The sequence below is a fragment of the Magnolia sinica genome, chromosome 15 (assembly GCF_029962835.1).
Source record: "Magnolia sinica isolate HGM2019 chromosome 15, MsV1, whole genome shotgun sequence".
NCBI classification, from domain to species: domain Eukaryota; kingdom Viridiplantae; phylum Streptophyta; class Magnoliopsida; order Magnoliales; family Magnoliaceae; genus Magnolia; species Magnolia sinica.
The window spans coordinates 8,615,230-8,635,245 of NC_080587.1; the positions used below are offsets into that span (position 1 = coordinate 8,615,230).

General features: G+C 40.6%; 1 long non-coding RNA gene across 1 annotated transcript; it reads left to right on the forward strand.

The window, feature by feature from the left end:
* Positions 1-2,266: 2,266 nt before the first annotated feature.
* Positions 2,267-4,789, forward strand: LOC131227439 (uncharacterized). The gene is made up of 3 exons (XR_009162274.1): positions 2,267-3,525; positions 3,720-3,805; positions 3,970-4,789. It is a non-coding gene; the product is annotated as an uncharacterized LOC131227439 (long non-coding RNA).
* Positions 4,790-20,016: the final 15,227 nt, after the last annotated feature.

Genomic DNA, 20,016 nt, shown 5'->3' on the forward strand with positions numbered 1-20,016 from the left:
GTAACCAGACAAGTTCATTACAAGCAGCTGACATTGCTCGATACTCGGCCTCCGTGCTTGATTTGGAAATAGTGGCCACCTTCTTTCACTTCCAAGAGATGAGAGAAGTGCCGAGAAAAACACGGTAGCCAGTGGTAGATCTTCGTGTGAGAGCGCAACCAGCCTAATCAGCATCCGAATAAGCACGAAGGTGCCGTGGAGGAGAAGAACAGTGATCGATCTAGAATTCCACATAGGTACCATAGGATGTACAACACCGCAGTCATATGAAGAGTCCGAGGAGCAGAAACAAACTGGCTGACAACTTGGACAGCGTAGGCAATATCAGGGCGAGTCATTGTTAAGTAAACCAGACTCCCAACCAAACGGCGGTATAATGTGGGCTGCGCAAGAAGATCACCATCATCACGACCATATTGAACGTTAAGTTCTAAGAGAGTCTGCCTTGTATAACCACTTGCCTTGTATATCTAATTTCCATAGATAGATGATTCTGTCTTTATCATTTACCTTATATAGATAGCTGTAAATCTTTATATATTCAACCCATTCGGGTTGTCTCAAATACACAAAAAACCAAAGGAGAATCGTTTCTCTTTGCTTTTATATCGTTTTCTCTTTGCTTTCAAGTGAAGATCTCAACTTTTCAATGGCTCGATGGTACATGCATGGTTTTCTTAATTTACATGAATAATGACTAATTCATTCATGGTTTGGGGTAAAATATTTAATCCAAAGTTACTGTTATGTTGCAGAGATGCCACATACTTGAAGTTTCAGATATAGGTCGAATCTTGATCTCCAATCTTCCCATCAATAACCTGGATACAATTTTTCACCTTCCAACAAATACCATTCTTTGAACGGATTGGACCAAACTTCCATCCAATACAACTGCTTGGATTAGAGAAGCCAGACCTGGTACCTTTCATCCCTTCCATGTTCAAGTATTTGAGGGAAAGAGGGATGCAAGAGAAAAGGTTGTCTACTTTGCAATTAAGGCTCTGTGGCGTAGTCCATTCATGGATGTGGCCCACAAGACTGCATGGACAAATGATCAAGACCACCACCCATCTGCTCGCCCCTACCGTTGTGGGTGATTGTACAGAAGATGGAGAATCTGTGCTACCTGATTTCAGTTGCATAGTCAGATTATGAAGACCAGAATCTACACACACCAACTTTTTGTGGGTGATTGTACAAAAATCATGCGGATAGGAGAATCCTAGCTGCCCAATTTTCTCTGTTAAATGGGATATTTATACAGTTTGTACAAAAATGGCTGATTTTTGTCATCGCCCATTTGCTTGAAGGCTCTTACTCAGACGGATAGGATTGTCCAATTAATGTGATATTTATACGGTTCCCTGTGGCCATAGGCTTATAAGATTGACATACCAGATGACCCAACCATGAGCCATGCAGGCCCACCCAAGCAGTAGACCCTCTGACATAATGGCAGGCTCCAAATCGAAAATGAAGCAATAGGCCTCTCAAATTCTATCTCAACGGCGGGCAATCCCATGTTCAAAAGGGTTTCTTCAGATTGAGCATGGATGTTCTTCATTGCTTGCAAGTTTATCAGCTGTTATGCTTCACGAGTAGGTTTCAGGAAGCAACGGTCACTTTACTAGCTGTTTGTATTTCTATACTTGTGTTGAGTTTAGAAGGGTAAAGTATAAATGGATGTTTAAGTAGAGGAAGAAAGAGAGATTGTATTTATTTTGGAATGCATGTAAAAAAAATGTGTAGTCTGACTGTTATGGTTGTTACAAATATTCATATGAGTTTCATGGGCTATGTTTATGTTAAGCAATTGATTGGCTATTGTATTTACTTTTATTTATTTATTTATTGTGTATCTCTCTGTTTAACGTTTTTTTCATAATTGTACTTTGAAATTTGCCCGATGCCAAATAGCTCCAACAAGAATAACAAGTTTAGTGGGCTGATGCGAGATTACAGGTCTCAAGAATTTAGCGGATCCCATGTTAAGTCTCAATATCAATTTTGGTGGGCCCATTCCCTCCACATCAGACTTATATATTACTAGTAACTTTTTCCCAGATTAATCACACCCATTGATCATTTTATTTTTATTTTTTTTTTATGAAACCTTTTCCCAGATTAATCACACCCAAACAGAACGTTTGTTCCATTTACAGGCATATGTTTGTAGAACCTGGGGCCTTATTTGGAAGACAACTAAAAATTAGTTCATTTCATTTTAATTATCAGTAATTATGCATTAGAATTTAGAGATCTTGTTCTCTGATACATAATTACTTCATGTTAATAGTAACTATGCATTAGATATCAATAGCTCTAATACATAATTACTGTTAACAGAAATGAGATAAGTCATTTTTAGGTGTCAAACAAACACGGCCATATGATTTACACAATTCATCTTTATGATGGGTAGTAAATTACAAGCCCCCTACTCTGGTACACAACATGCATGTGGTGATCAAGTCCATCCATCTGTTTTGCGCACCGATCAGCAAAAGCATGTAGCAATCTAGGGCTGATGTTGGAAATTTCAGGAGTTGAGTGGTGCCATCCAGCTAGCTAGCAAGATGTTCTCATCAAACTTTGATGGGCCCCACAGGGTTGATGGCTATCTGAATCACTTTTTAAATTGTTGCAAGTTTCTTTGGACCGATGTTTATGCACCAAGTAATCAGACATTACTAACCATATGATTGATTGTCCATTTTTCGCATACAAATGTGGGCCACCCATTGAGTAGACCAATATGATTTTTGGGCTTGAGCATTAGCATAGTGTGCCTTTACCTGTCATGCACTGCTCCTGTGTACCTCAAGCAGCGTTCATCTAATTGTATTCATTGTATGGGCTGTTTTTGAAAAATGATACAAATAAATGTTTGCTAGGTGTTTCTATATCAAGCAAGGCGAGCCTTAGATCAGAAAGTGAGAAGCAAAACATGCATGGAACTCAGCAGAGAACATTTACCTGTTAAACCAGAAAGTAACAAGAAGTTGTTCACTCGTTTGTTATATTTATGCCCAAAAAAAAAAGAGGCAAGGTTCCCCTGTTTACAGTGCAAGAAGCACATTAGCTCCCCTGGTACTTCCTAGGTTCTCCTTGTCTTATCTACAATGCGTTTAAACATTAGATTTCATCTTACCTTTCTCATTCCATCAAACTGCCATAGTTTTGCTTAATTCACATCTAAGACATCTACGACAAAAATCAGCATTCTTTTCTTGTATTTTTCTTTATTGTGAGGATACTTAGTTTCCCAGAATATGTTTCAGTTGGATTTGAGTGACGAAGCAAATGAGGCATTGTCTACTTCATTGCAGCTAATGATAAACAAAAACTGTGCCATGATGTTGGTGAGCTACATCAGGCATCCATCTCTCACTTCTCATATTAAAGGAACGGGCCAAAAGAAGGGAAGCGATGATTGACTGATGATAGAAAGCATCCCCACGATGGAGAATGAACATAGAAAGATCTTTCCACATTGAGGAAAGCTCTCTCAACTTGCATTAGGTAACCTTAACAATTACATTCTCTCTTCATCTTGTTCTCCTATTCCCATATTCCGTGCTTGGTTGTAATGGAGCATTAATGCCAGAAACTTTACTTCCCTTCATTTTTTAATAACATCTGTAAGTTCTCACATATGTATCTAATATTGAACTGACTCTCCAAGTTCTTTCAACTGTCAATGCATCGTCATGCAGGAAGTGGACACTTAGAATGCCTAAGATGAGAAGCGACAATAGCTGGTGAATGCCAACACTCAAAGAATTGAATCATCTAGGAACAAGTAAGAAATTTTTTTTTCTACAAAAAAAAAAAAAAGAAAGTTGAATCTAATTGAAGTCAGTAATATCGAAGATCATTAATGCTTCTTACATTTGTATGACAATGTTGCCCACACACAATGTGAGCAGTAACCTAAATAAAATGCTTGTTATATATGTTCAGTAGGCCTATTGGATATCCTTGGCGACCATCTATCTTATGGACATTTCTTTGTGGATCTGTCTCACCTATGTCCTTTGGGAAGTTGAGTACATAGTCTATGATCCATAGATACTTTTGGAGAGCTAACATATCTATATCAAGTTGAAAGACACACCATTGCTACAAACCTCACCACATAAGTGGCAATAACGAGAGTGGCGAGCTGCTGCTAGTTCACGAGATTCTTCTGTCAGTTATAGATGGAGGGTTAGAGAGCACTGATTGTCTTGCAGGCACCTGACTTGTCAATGACATTGAATTTGTAATCTTCGTTTCCATGGAGTTGATGTTTACAAATGTTAAATTAAGCCAAATGTGAATGTAGACCATGTGTAATTTGTACGTGGATCGGATGATGTTTACCTTTCCATAAACTTCTTTTTTTCCTTCCAAATCTATAGATATGGACATACCAATTTGACTAGGACGAAAGTAATAGTTAAATTTGTGAATGCGGCACCATGGGAACTTGTACAAACAGCATAGCTGAACTATGGGACAATAATAACTTGGATTAGGTAGCTGAGATATGGCTCTGCAAGATGGTATGCTGATGGCGGTTAAGATAGGCTTGGTGGGTAATGTTCCAGTTTTATTCAAGCTTTATGACAAGTGTGGGTATGGGATGCCAGGAGGTGAAACTCATACCCACAGCAAACTGCATTGATGCAACGACTGTCGTAAGTGAGGCTATTTCTTCAGTCCATCATCTTTCCAACCAGACCACACAGTGTGCAGTGGAGATATGAAACAGTGAGTAATGTAGATATGGGGTTCACATCTCTTCTATTTGTACAGAGGAAACAGTCCATTGCACGATACTTGATAGTGCTCCTAGTTGTAAGACTAGGATAGTCCAATCAATCAACCTAGATTATGCATTCCATCCAACACACTATTCATAGGAACTAATAGTAGCCTAGGGATGCAGGGACACACTCAGGGTGGGTGGCCGGTGTGAGGCAGGTGGCTCATCTGAAGCGGAACCTATGTGAAGTGGGGCCCACGAGCGGGGTTCGGCCAAGGTCCTAACCCATGGGATGTGGGGCCTGGGCTATGCGATAAAGGGATTGATTCACCGTCCTCTATCAGTTTAAGCTTTTAGAGCAAGTGGTTAATTGTCCTGCATCAGGAACCATTTAAAATCACAACCAACAACATTTAAAAATAACAATGATACCGCAATTCTAACCAAATGACCAATAGTAAATTAAATGGACCATCAAGATTGTTTATAAATAAATGACTCCGGTCAACAATTTCAACCATCCATTTGGTGGGGCCATCATATTTACTTATTGATGCAAGACAATTAACTACTTGCTCTAAAAGCTTGAATCGATACACATGCCTTGCCCCTGATGACTGGACATGCCTACTCCTAGGTCACGAAACATTCGTGGTGGAGCCCACCAAAGAAATACATGCCACATTGGCATGCGTGAAGAGAAACGTGAGTAGCTGTTGTTTTCACTTCCCACAATTCCAGACTAGACATCATGAAACTGGCCAAGGACTAAGCCTTCTCATTTTTGTACAATCTTTTGCATATCTAATAATTGTGAATAACAATAATCAAAAGAAAGAGAAGCATATTGTTGATCAAAATCTTCAAAACAGATGAACTAGATTGGCCTCAAAGAGGAGAGGACTACATCTTGGAGGGAACTGTCTCTCTTCATGGCAGCTTTGAACTCATCGAATGTGACCTTTCCATCACTATTGGCATCCATCCATTCGAAAATCTCATCAAGCTTCCCAGGTTCTGTTATGTCTGCTGTAAGGCAGTCTTTTGGCAAGGCCTATATGGATTTCAGTTAGCAGATATTTTCTACCATATCCAACGTAAAACTACAGAGAAATGCTAAGGTGATTCCTGTGCAGGAAGACTGGAAAGGTGGAGATTCAGGTCGCACATGTACAAGATCCAGGCTGTTCATTACGTGGGGAATGCCATGAACACACCTTGTCCCAAAATTCTGGTTGGTCTGCATATCAGGTGAGACACACAAATGTTAAACATAGATCAACATGTATGGTTCCCCTAGTAAGTGGATCGTTGTGATTTTTGGGCCAGGGCATTCTGAAGTGGCCCCCATCGGATCAATGGACATGTCTTGCACCTTTGTACTGCCTTAGCATTTCTTGAAACTCTGCAGGCTTCAAAGGAAGGGTGAGAGATATTTACTCTAAGCATTGACGCTACTTCTTCCTTTGTGATGCATCCTGACCTGTCTGTATCATACATCTGATGGGAACATAAAATGCACACATGTTAAGCTCAAAATTTTATGTAGAATAGATATTCGAGATATGAAAAGATAATTTCATTTCACTTGATGAATACACAGTTCCTTGGAAGACATAGGCACGTGAAACAACTTGTGCATTAGGCCGTTCCAGAAAATGATCAAAATAGAGTTTATACGTGGCAAATGCAGCTGTTTGAAATTATTAAAAATGTTTTAAATTATGTTGATAAGCATTTTTGAATTCTGATTTGATAAGAGAAGCAATATATACAATATGCGATCGAAATAGTTGGCTTGCTCTCTTACCCATCAATGGTACAGGCAGTGGACCTCTCAATATCCTATGAGACTATCCAGAAGGCCCCATTATAGGATGTGTTTGTTATTCAATTATTAATAAAATAGGTTAGGGAGGTCATTCTGTCATTAACATGCCATTTTTCCAAAATCCCTCTCTCTACAACCCATCTTAATTAGTGAAGGCTGCTGTTTGGATTGCTCAATTGAACTGAATTACAGTAGTGCTGTTCATATTAGCAACTCCAACCACTCCAAGTCGACCTTTAAAATGCATGGAATTGCAGTTAGGATTTGTTCATCATCACTACGAAACATGAATTACAGTATTCCCACGTCCCACATTGAGTTTGGTCGTCTCCTCCTTACTTTGAATTCTTGCAAGTTCGTTCAACAGGGCATCTGAGCAGACCTTAAAACTAACATTAAAACATTAACATCATAAATCCATAAACCTTCACTTTGAGTGAACCATTTGATTTTTCATTCTTTTTTCTAGATAGGATTTAGATTGAATTCTTTACCGTTTTCCATGGGATTAGATCCCAATAATATCCAATCATCAATCATAAGATTCTATCTACATTCGTTCTATAACATTTTGCATCTGGTTTCAACCATAAGATACTAATGGTGGAGAGAGTAGAGAAGAAACTCACATTCTCTTGAAATGTTTTCTCAGCTTCTTGAGCTCCTCATGAGTAAGATCATGGGACCCTAACAGAGTCCTCGATCTCAAGAAAACCGTGCTACTCAACACGCTTGCTATTGCTGCAGCGCGGGAATTTGCACCGTGCATTGAAACTTTGCAGCCGTGAAACAACCTCCGAGTCCATTAGGTCCTCCTTTGCCGAGTCACCGATCACCCATGGATGCAGTAGAAGCTGTTTACGGGACAAATTTTATACTATAATAATGAATAACACTGTATATTATATAATGTGTGGGAATAAGGTTTGAAAACTCAGAATTCAGCTTAGAATTGGAGAAGGCTTGTGTACTAGTTGACTCGAAACTCTACTTGGTTGCCTTTTTTAATTTCAAAGGCGTGCCATCTGCTCTGGTTTTTGGGATTGTTAATTACTCAATTGAGATTTTCTTTCTTTCTTTTTCCTAAAAAGAAAAATTAAATTACCTCCTCTAACTCAACCCAGGTCGTGATCAAGTTAAATCAGTGAGTTTTTCAATGACTTTATCTAGTTTTGGATGAGAAATTCATGAGAATGCCGATACTAAAACAGGAAATACACAAAATGTTTGAACCAGCATTTGCTCATCCCAATCAACATTATATGTGGGCCACCTTTTGGTGATCATATTTGTTCTTATGTGGGGGCTCCATGGTGGGTCAGAGGCACTGGAAAAAATCATCCCCATTGATTGATCCTATTATCTGTCTGGGCCCACATTACCAGCAGCTTATAATACCTAGAGATGGCCAACATGTATGATCGATGTGTTTTTAGATTTGAGCATAAGTAGCTAATTTAACATGAATGGACTAATGGTCATGCTATATACCTCTTGTGCAGTGGGTCTTCTGTGAGGATCGATGGTCAGAAGACTGGAAATCAATTACTTTATAGATGAAGAGATGGTCTTCCAAGTATGTTCATCAGACAACACCAGGAATGACCTAAACAGTGCTTGCCAAAGTCTACTTTCTTAGCATACTTGTGAAAGTTCAGAAACAGAGATGAAAAGAGAGGTAGTACTTGCAGACAGGCTGTTGCCAAACCAAGAATCCTCCAAATGCACCTACATGGTGCAATCATGAAAGAACTGGGATGTCCATAGGTGGGTCCCACTGTTAATGTCTGCTGACCTACAAATCATGCTGCTCTGCTCATAATTTGTGCCCACACATATACGTAGGCGGCGTCTTACTCAAGTGACTGCAGATAGGCAGCTCCGATAAGATTCTTCATTTCCTAGATGAGATTATTAAGATTTTTTTGGATGTTCAATCGAATTGAATAGCAAGAACAGCATTTCTTAATGAGTAAATGACCACAGTGGGCTCGCCTCACTCCATTCGTAATGACAGAGTAGCAACCTGAATTGGAATTACTAATGTCTCAGTCCTACATGCAATTAGGGGTTTGGTTGTCACTGGGAATTAAAATGATGACAAATGAATTGCAATTCAGTTCAATTGAACATCCAAACACACCTTCAGCACTAAAACAATAGCTAGCATACCCTGAAAGGAGGATGGGCCATGGCCTAATATCTCCCTTATTGGATGAAATCAGTCATCCAACAAAAAAAAGGACAAATATAACCAACAGCCCACAACGTACAGTACAGTGAAGACATCCACTGGCGAAGAATTTTGGGTATCCCCCATTCACCGTGGGGCCCGCCAATCTACACAAGCAAATTCTCATTCTAACATTATATATTTAACCATGGATGGACAATTGCCCAAAAATCACATTGTTTTAAACGATGCTAGTTTTCTGATTTCTGCTATTGAATTTGGATTGCTGACAGTTCTACTTTTATCTGTCCACCAATTTGGTGGTTGGGATATGCTCATATAGTGGGATCCTTGATTTAGAGGAGTCAATATTGGAATGTTGTTTGAAATTTGATTAATCTTGTTAGACGGAGTATTTATTTTGCTCCCTCAGGACATCATCGTATCTTTTATATATTCAAAAACTAATAAAAGATGTCAGGGAGGCCATTCTCTCGTTAACACACCATTTTCCCGAAATCCCTTTCTCTACAAATCTCAATTACATAAGGCTGTTGTTTGGATTGCTCAATGGAACTGAGAAATCCAATAAATTCTTGTATTAGAGGTCTTGTTCTCTAATAAATAAAGAGATCATGTTAACAGTAACTATGTATGTATCAAAGCAGCATATGTGTGCCATCTAATTAGAGCTGGGCATGGGACGACTCAGACTCGTCCGACTCGTTTAGACCCGACTTGATCCAAACCGAGTGGGTTAGTCAATCCGAACCGAGTAGACTTCGTCCAATCCGAACTTGTAACTTAACACAATTCAACCCGAAATCCAACTCAGTACTGACTCAACTCAATCTGAAACCCAGCTAGTGTGTGTGTGTGTGTGTGTGGAAATGGAAATGGTTCTATGAGGTCGAGCTCATGGGAACTTCCCATGTGGTCAAGCTGTGTGGGCGCCACCATGATATGTGTCAAACATCAACACCGTGCATTTGATGGGTCCCCTTTAAGTGATGGGATATCCCAAAAATCAGCCGTGTATAGAACTCAAGTAGGCCATATATACCATCTAAAATCATGTGAAGACATGCCTAAAACATATAAAAGAACTTGGTGGGGCCCACATAAAGTTTTGATGCATCTGAAACTTGGTCTAGCCCCTCATCCAAGTGGGACACACATAATGGATGGACTGGATTTGTGAAACACACCTCAGTGGGCCCAACAAATGATTGTGAATGTTTTAATGGGAGGGTAACCCCTCTCAAATTTTGTACGTGGTGTCGCCCACAAAAGTCATCGATTGACTCGATTTTTAAGCCCGAGGCCCACCATGGAATGGTACATCTGACGCTTGGTGTTGATGTTCGACACGCATCACGGTGGGGCCCACATAGCTCGACCTCATGGAAAGTTCAAATGACACGCATATCTCTCCTACATCTCTCTCTCTCAAGTCTCAAGCCACGCCCGCCCTCACCTGCCTCTCTGTCTCTCCCTCTCTCTATCTCTCCAGACACGCCCGCCCCAACTCACCTCTCTCTCTCTCTCCGTGGGCTGAAGGTTGTGTCAGTCCTCCCACAACCAGCACGGGACCCCACACCGATCTCATTGCTGCCGTTCAGGCGGCTGAGGATTTTGGAGCTCAAAGGGTGCGATCTTTCGACATCGGACGCACTAGGGCTTCTTGAATTGAGGCACACTCTGTATGTGGGATGGGTTTGTGGTGCATGAGATGTAATGGGCTTCTAATTTTGTTATGTTAGCTGTTGTTGATTTCTTAAGTACTAGTATTGTAACTCAATTGTCGTATTTGATAGGTGAGGCCTGGATTTTTATTTATTTATTTAAGCCCTTTCCAAATGAATGTGTATATTTTTCAATTAATAAAACTTTAAGGTGGTGTGATAACTTCAATGGTATGATCTTTGCATCTATTCTACAATGCAGTAGATCAAAATATTTTTGTGATTGGAATGAGTTAATCTCTAATAGGCAAACCTGATCCTGGTCACTACAGGTATTGTGCAATCATGGTCTTATCAGGCCCACTTCCCATTTTGCTTAACTTTTTAGTTCCCAAGTTGGTGGATGCCTAGTACATTCTGAAAATGTTACCACCCTGTAAAACCGTTGATTTGGTGCAGAATGGTGCGATGGATCTGGAACATTCAATCGGGGGGCTACCTAATTCAACTTCATCACCATTATCCTATCCTTTAAACTGATGTAAATGTTGAGCATTCGTCCATCCACTATTAGCCTGTCAGTTTAGATTGATTCACATGTTTTCCAATCTCATGAGCTTTATGGTATTAAAAAAAAAAAAAGATTTAAATGATACAGTATTTATATTAATAAAAGCATATTTAACCATTATGATAGATTTTTAACTCCCCTTAAAAGGCTATTCCTTCAAGTAATGAGACAGACTAATGTAGCTATATAGTGGGGTGAAAGTTTCCTAAAATGTGGACAATTTGTCTTCTGCATACCTTGCCCCCACCGCCAAACAGAAAGGAAAAGGGAAAAGCCAAAAGACAAAATAAAAAAGAAAAAAAATAAAAAAAAAAGAAAAAAAAAAAAGAAAGAAAGAAAGAATGAAAGAGGATTTGGATGCATAATTGAACCGGAATTTGAAGGTTCAGTTTAATAAAAGCCGTGATTTCAAAATTATACTGATGTTACCTTGTATTCATCATGAGAAAGGATTTGAAATACATGACTAAAAGGAAAATTGGAAACCACATTCAACCCACCACTACCAAAAAAAGGGTTGAAGGTGGGGGATAAAAGCCATACATACTACTACGGTTTTATCCCGTAGAAAACCGTAGCTATTAGTGCCATATCCATTCTTTGGAAGAAATTGCAAGACCGTAGCCACTGATACCATTGCTAGTACATTCCCCAATATATCAACTCATCTAAGCTAATACAGATAAAAACCTCATGCCATAATCATTCTTTTCTTCTTTTTTTTTTTCAGAAAGGTGGGAGCACACCACCTGTAACTTTGTTGATAAAGAAATTAGTTATACAAACATTTAGCAGGCCCACAAATAGAGACGGGACCTCGCATATCCCATACTGGCTCAGAACAATGCTAAAAGAAAGACAATAAAAAACAGAGGCGCCATACTCTACACACAACCAACCCACAAAGCCACTACATTACCAAAGCAGCAAGCAAACTACACTAGCATCGTTGGACAGCCTCCAGAAACCATACCACGGCTAAAGCCTCTACTGCAACGCCAGACAAGCCTTCTTCACCTTCAATACCCAACAAAGAAATCAACATCCATGACAGAGAACCACATGCCCCTCAAGCCTCAACAAAGGCAAAGAACACCACCTAGATCGCCCATACCTGCTTAGACCAGCCAGCTGAAAAACTACAAAGCAAAAAATCATGCGACCATTCCCAGCCAACTGCATGACTTCCCTGCAGCCAACCATCCATAACAAATCTAAGCATTCATACTACCATATCACCATACTACCAGCTTAATCATTCCAAGCTACAACCAGCAGCAGCAAAAAGACTAAAAGCAATCCATCTGCAGCAATATAGAAACCAGGACCAGACGCCCACTCTGCACAAAAGTCCTTACATTTTTATTTTTTTTTCTTTCTGATGATAAAAGCAATCCCTACTCCTCCCATAGATTGAGAAGCAAGCTGCAAAGAAGAACTACCAAACCACTGCGTCCCTTTCTCATCCAATACAATCCGCAAGCATCAAGAACTTCAGAAGAAGACCCCACGCTAGGCCAGCATGCATGAATCAGACTCTAAAGAGGACCCTTGCAAAGGGAAAGCAAACACAGCAGCAAATCGATCAACTCTCCCAGACCCTGCCGCAGAAATCCTTCCACCATTCAGAGAGCAGGCTGCAGCAACAACCTGCAATGAAGACTACTGAGGATGCTCCCTCCACTAGCTCCTAAAATAGACGAAAAATCCAGCAGCCACAATCAGCTACTATATATATATATATATATATATAAACAATCTGTTTCGAGGGGGGCAGCCCCTGAAGTAGCCATCCAGAAGACCAAAACTTCCTCTAACAAAGCTCCATCCACTTGCTGCAGCTAGACAAGAAAGAAGCACCTGAAAACCTGGCAGAAGGGGGATATTAGATTGTACAGTGGTAAATATTTTATTATAGGATTTTCCTCATTAGATTGAATAGCTGTCAAATATCTTATTGTAGGTTTTTCTTTATTAGATACAATTAGCTGTTGTACAATGCGTATAAGAAAGGCTTCTCTCCTTCGTATGATATATTGAGAAATAAAATTGATTTATTCTCACCTTACATGGTATCATAAATAACTTTCCTTTGCTCATTTTTTGTCTATTTTTTTGTGCTCCGTAGAAGCGCAGAAATCTGGTGTTCCTCTTTCAGATTACTCCTAAATGGCTACTTCATCGGCTACTTCACCTGACCCCAAATCCAATTCCACCAATGTTCAAGCAATTCATGATTCTTCTAATCCACTACACCTTCACTATTCTGATCAACCAGGTATTACACTTGTCTCCCAACAACTCAATGGTGACAATTATGCCACTTGGAGTTGCGCCATGATCGTTGCGTTAAGTGCTAAGAACAAGCTTTGTTTTATTGATGGATCTTATCCACAACCATCCATCTCCTCTCCTGACTTTGCATCCTGGACTCGTTGCAACAATATGGTCCTCTCTTGGATCCTCAATGCCCTCACAAAGGAATTGTCCAATTCGGTCGTCTACACAGAATATGCTCATGACGTGTGGACAGATCTGCAAGATCGTTTTTCTCAAAGCAACGGCCCTCGCCTCTTTCAACTGCAACGATCCATCTGCTCCCACACACAAGGACAGACTTCCCTTGCAGTCTATTTTTCTGGATTGAAGACATATTGAGATGAACTAACTTTTTTTACTACCCTCCCCGTGTGCACTTGTAGCGCTGCCAAGGATATCATTTCCCATCAAAATCAAGAGCGTCTTATGCAGTTCCTCATGCGACTCAATGAAAGCTATTCAGCAATCCGAGGTCCGTTACTTTTAATGAATCCTCTCCCTACTGTCAACAGGGCATACTCCCTTCTTCTTCAAGAGGAAAAACAACGTGAGATCTGCGCTCCCATCCAGTCATCTGATGATGCAACAACACTAGTTGCTCCATCCATGGGCCTCTCTCGCAACTCTGGACAAAGCTCTTCTAAGGACACTCGTGGTCGGCGCCGATCTCCCCTCATTTGTGCCCATTGCGGATGGGTTGGTCATACAAAAGATAGGTGTCATACACTCCATGGTTATCCTCCAGGTCATCATCTCCATGACACTACTCCGACAAGACCCCCTAAAACATCCACTCCTAACAATCCAGGCTCTTCCAACCACACCATGTTTCCACCCACTTTTACTCCCGATCAGTACCGCCAAATCTTGAATCTACTCGATAAAGGTACTACACAGCCTACGGCCAACCTTGCAGGTATCTCCTCTTCCTCTACCATTTCTTCTTCTCCTTCTTCATGGGTCATTGACACCGGGGCAACCACTCATATGTCTCCTTCATCCTCTTCATTTCCCACCATTTCCCACTCTCCCAAAGTCTCTTCAGTCACCTTACCCACCGGCCAACTTGCACCTATTTCCCATATGGGCACTGTCCATCTCACACCATCTATCTCTCTTAAAAATGTTTTATTTGTTCCCTCCTTTCGTTTCAACCTTTTATCCGTTAGCCAATTAACCCGCTCTTTAAATTGTTCTGTCACATTTTATCCTGACTTTTGCATATTTCAGGACCTACTTACGAAGACGACGATTGGACTGGGTAAAGAGCAAGGTGGCCTTTATCACTTTCAACCACAAGCCCCTGCCGCCTTCACTGCTTTACGTTCTTCTTCAGCCTCTTCAGCCCTTTGGCATCAACGTCTTGGACATCCCTCAAATGCTCGTCTTCACCATCTATCAAATACTTTTTCTAGTATTTTATTTTCCAATAAATTTCATTGTAATGTTTGTCCTTTAGCCAAACAAACTCGTTTACCATTTCCTTTAAGGTCTATTACTATAAATGATCCTTTTGATTTAATCCATGTTGACATTTGGGGACCCTATTCAGTCCCTGGTGCACGTTATTTTTTAACAATTGTCGATGATTATTCACGTGCAACTTGGACCTTTCTCATGCATCATAAATCTTCTACCAATTCCCTTCTTCGCTCCTTTTTTGCTATGGTTGCCACACAATTTCACAAGAAAGTTAAACAGATTTGTACAGACAATGGTATGGAATTCTTTTCACATAACTTTCAATCACTTCTCAAGGAACTTGGTATTATCCATCAACATTCATGCCTCGCCACCCCACAACAGAATAGGGTCGTTGAAAGAAGACACCGACATATCCTTGAGGTTGCATGAGCCTTGCGATTTCATGCACATCCTCCTCTCGCTTTTTGGGGCGATTGTATTCTTACAGCTACATATCTCATTAACCGCCTTCTCACCCCCCTTCTTTCAGGAGCAACCCCAATCCAAAAACTAACCTGTATACCTCCGCACTACTCTCATCTTCGTGTTTTTGGTTGTTTATGCTACGCTTCCACCTTATCTCAACATCGTGATAAATTCCAACCCCGTTCCCGTAAGTGCATCTTTGTGGGCTACCCATATGCACAAAAAGGTTACCGCGTTTTTGATATTTCCTCTCGTGAAACTTTCATTTCAAGAGATGTTGTATTTCATGAAGATATTTTTCCTTTTGCCAATCTTTCCACTCCTAACATGCATGTTTTCTCTCTTCCTTCTGCAGAAACAGATGACTCTAACATCCCTGCCCCTACCCCCTCTACCGAATCCCCTACTATTCCCCCTCCTGCATCCTCCCCACCTCCATCGCCTACTCCTCCCTCCCCCACGTCCACCCGTCGTACTACTCGTCCCCGCCATCCACCAGTTTGGCTGCGTGATTTTGAGTGTTTAAATGACGCCATGCCTTTTTCCCCAGCATCGTCCACTTCAGGTAAGGTTCTTTCCTTCCCAATTTCCTGATTTCTTTCATATTCTCATTTCTCACCACCTCATCAAGCTTTTCTCGCCAATATCTTCCCTTGCCGAACCTACTAGTTACCCTCAGGCTGTAAAAGCTCAATGTTGGCATGATGCAATGGCAAAAGAAATCAAGGCCCTTGAACAAAACAATACCTGGACGCTCACTCCTCTACCTCCCGGTAAAACTCCGATTGGATGTAAATGGGTCTACAAGCTTAAATTCCGTTCTGATGGCACTCTTGAACGGCACAAAACTCGTCTTGTTGCTAAAGGATACACCCAACAAGAAGGTCTTGATTATCACGAGACCTTCGCCCCTGTTGCCAAGATGGTCACAATCTGCTGCTTACTCGCGATTGCTGCTATCCGCAAATGGCCGCTATATCAACTTGATGTCAACAACGCCTTCTTACATGGTGATTTGGATGAAGAGGTTTACATGTCTCTTCCACCAGGCTTTTCTAGCAAGGGGGAGACTCGGGTCTGTCGTCTTATGGTCTCAAACAAGCTTTTCGCCAATGGTTTGCCAAGTTTTCCACAGCCTTACTCTCTGCAGGCTATACTCAATCTAAAGTTGACTATTCTCTTTTCACCAAAGGTATATGGGCTTGTCCAATTCTAAGGTATATGGGCCTCACAATGATGTATTTATTATATCCACACCGTTCATCCATTTTTCGAGATCATTTTAGAGCACTAGACAAAAAATGAATCATATCCAAATCTCAAATGGACTACACCAAAAATAGCAGCAAGGATAATGATTTTCACCGTTAAAAAATTCTTAGGGCCCACAAAAATGTTTATTTTCCATCCAATTTGTTAATAAGGTAACAAATATATGGATGAAGAGGAAAAAAAAAATTCATATTGCTCCGAAACTTCTGTGACCCCTAAAAGGGTTTCAATGGTATATGTTCAATATTCCACTGCTTTTTGCAGTGTGGTCCAATTGAGTGTTATATCCATCTTATTTTTCGGTTCAAGCATTAAGACGAGCTTGCAAAATGGATGGACAGTTTGGATATATTACATATGTCATGATAGGACCCACAAAACTTGCTACTGATGTGTGGTACACTAGCCAATCCGCTTCCGTGTTGAGTCCGCCTTTTAACATTTTTAACATGGAAGTGGAAGTACATAAGGGTGTGCATCGGGCCGAACCGAGTCGAACTGGGCTCAACCTGGCCCAGCCCGCTCACCAGCCAAAGCAGCCCGAACCCGGCTCGGCCTTGATTTTTTGACTCTGCTCCATCTACTCCATGGGAAGAGATTTGGCAGGTAACTTGAATGGCCTTGATTTTTGAAAAGGGCTTTTGTCATAGATTTTTAAGACTTTGCTCCATCTACAAAGGGACCCTCAATTTGGACGGCCTGGATTGCATAAATGGTTAGGTAACTAGGTAAGAATTTAGAATATATATATATAGGCTGAGTCGGGTTTCGGGCCGAGTCCGGCCGAACTGGAACCTATCCGAACTCGGCCCGAACTCAGTTTCAGGCTGAAGAAAATGGCCCGTCTCGACCCAAACTCAGCTTTGGGTCGGGTCGGGTCGAGCTTTTTTAGGCCGAGTCGAGCGAGCTAATTGGGCTAGCCCAGTTTGTGTACAGCCCTAGATGTACGCGAATTAGATACGAGTCGGCGACTGAAGTTACGTCACCAAGTTATTTGGGCCCATTATGATGTATGTGTTGTATCTACATCGTCCATCCATTTTGAGATATCATTTTAGGGCATTAGTCAAAGAATGAGGTAGATAAAAAGCTGTAGTGGGCCCCATCACAGAAAAGTTGGGAGAGTGATTCCCACCGTTGAAACTATCCCAAGGCCCACCATAATGTTTATTTGAAATCCAACCGGTTCAAAAGTTAAAAAAGACATGAAATACGAGAAAACACAAATATCAGCTTGATCTAAAACTTTTGTGGCCTTTAGAAGTTTTTAATGGTGGGCGTCACTGTCCCCACTATTTTCTGTGTTGGGGTCCACCGGAGGTTTGGATTTAACTCATTCTTTGCATATTGCCCTAAAATAATCTCTCTAAATGGATGGAATGTGTGGATACAAAACATACATCATGATGGGGGCCACTGAACTTGGTGACATCACTTCAGTAGCGAGTCTTGCTACTCAACTTGTCAGCATCTAATCGGCAGCCCAAGTGGATAGAAATAGTGTGATTTTAACTTCTATCATTAAGAAATTCTTAGGGTGGTCAGGGTTGCAATGTGTTAGTCAAGGGTCAACCTTAGTGTTTGTGAGAAATCCACCCCGTCCATCAATTTTTGGAGATCATTTTAAGACATAAGGCAAAAAATGAGCCAGATCTGAGACTCAAGTGGGTTGCACTAAAGGAAAAGGTGAGTAGGAAAATTTTTACCATTGAAACTTCCTTGGGTCGAAAGTGATGTTTCAATTACATCCATACCATTCATAGCAATATTCCTACTGAGATGAACTGAAAACACAAATATTATCCTAATTTAAAACTTCTGTAGCCCCACGAATATTTCAACTGTGGATGTTCAATCCTCACATTTTGGGCTCATTTGAGTCTTAGATCTGGCTCATTTTTGGCCTCGTCCTAAAATGATATGGAAAAACGGATGGACAGGATAAATTTCTAAAAAAAATCACAATAGGCCCAAAATTCGCATGAGAGAGATAGAGGTGGAGGGGTATTTTAATAACCAGTTTCACCATTTTGTTTATCCAACTCCCCTATAAAATCTCATCGTTTAATTAAAATTTTTACCATCTGATGAATAACGTGTTGCCAGCACTCGACCTCATGGGAAGGTAACATACGGTCGAGCGCATAATACCCTCTCTCTCTCTCTCTCTCTCTCTCTCTCTCTCTCTCTCTCTCTATATATATATATATATATATATATATATATATGATTTTTAATATTTTGAGTGAATGAGTTTCATTCGGTTAACATTAGGAAAACAAATAAAAATCAGTTCAATATCAAAACTAAATATACCCATATCATCGATGCATTGGGAACGCCCCCATTACCAAGCAAGTTATAGTTCTGTCATTGGACAGCATCTCTTTCTGCATTCACACCGTCCAATGGTTTTGACAGCTTATTCAAAACAGCTTATTTTAGAGCAGGGTTAAAAAACGAACCAGACACAAATTTCATGTAGACCAAGCCACAAGAAATAATGTTCATTGAAAGTCCACCATTAAAAACTTTCCTGCGATCACCCAATGTTTATTGACCATCTAACTATTGATAAAGTCACACTCGCCTAGATGAAAGAAAAAATAAATCAGCTTGATCCAAAACTTTTGTGGCCCACAAAAAAGTTTTTAATGGTCAATAATCACTGTTACCTGTGGTGTGGTCCATATGAAATTGGTATCTGAATCGTTTTTGTAACCATGCCCTAAAATAAGCTGAAAAAACTGATGAACGGCGTGGATGTATAATGCACACATCAAGGTGGGCGCTACGGTCAGGGTTAAACCCATATCACTGGCTGGTCGCAGCCCAGTCGCGTTCAGCTCCATCTGAGGTCTTAGATGTTACAGCCGTCTAGACTGGTCCAACTAGCAAACATTAGGCCCATCCAGCTCAATTTGATTTTGGTCTTAGCATGGTAAAGCTGGGCCAGGCTATCCTGTTGGGGTACGCTAACTCGGCCTAAAAATAGGCCCAGGTCCAGACACTACAAAAAGGTTTAAAACTGAGACTAAAGTCTTTAGCCTCAGTTTTGCCTCGGTTATCCAAACCGAGGTTGAAACCCCCGTGGCTAAAGGCTTTAGCCTCAGTTTTAACAACAGAGGCTAAAATGACTTTTATAGCCTCAGTTCTTCAAGTGAGGGTAAAAAGACCTTTTTAGCTTCAGTTTTCTCGAAATGAGGCTAAATCAAAATTTTAGCCTCCATTGTTTCCAACTGAGACTAAATCCAAATTTTAGCCTCGATTGCCTCCAACCGAAGCTAAATCTATTTTTAACTTCGGTTCTCAACAACCAAGGCTAAAGCCTTTAGCCACGGGAGTTGTAGTCTCAGTTTAGGCAACTAAGGCAAAATTGAGACTAAAGATAGATTTAGCCTTTGTTGGCATCAACCGAGGCTAAAATCAATTTTTAACATCATTTATCAATAATCGAGGCTAAATCTAGTTTCTGTCAACAAAAGCTAACAATATTATAACCAACCAATGATTGAATCTGTG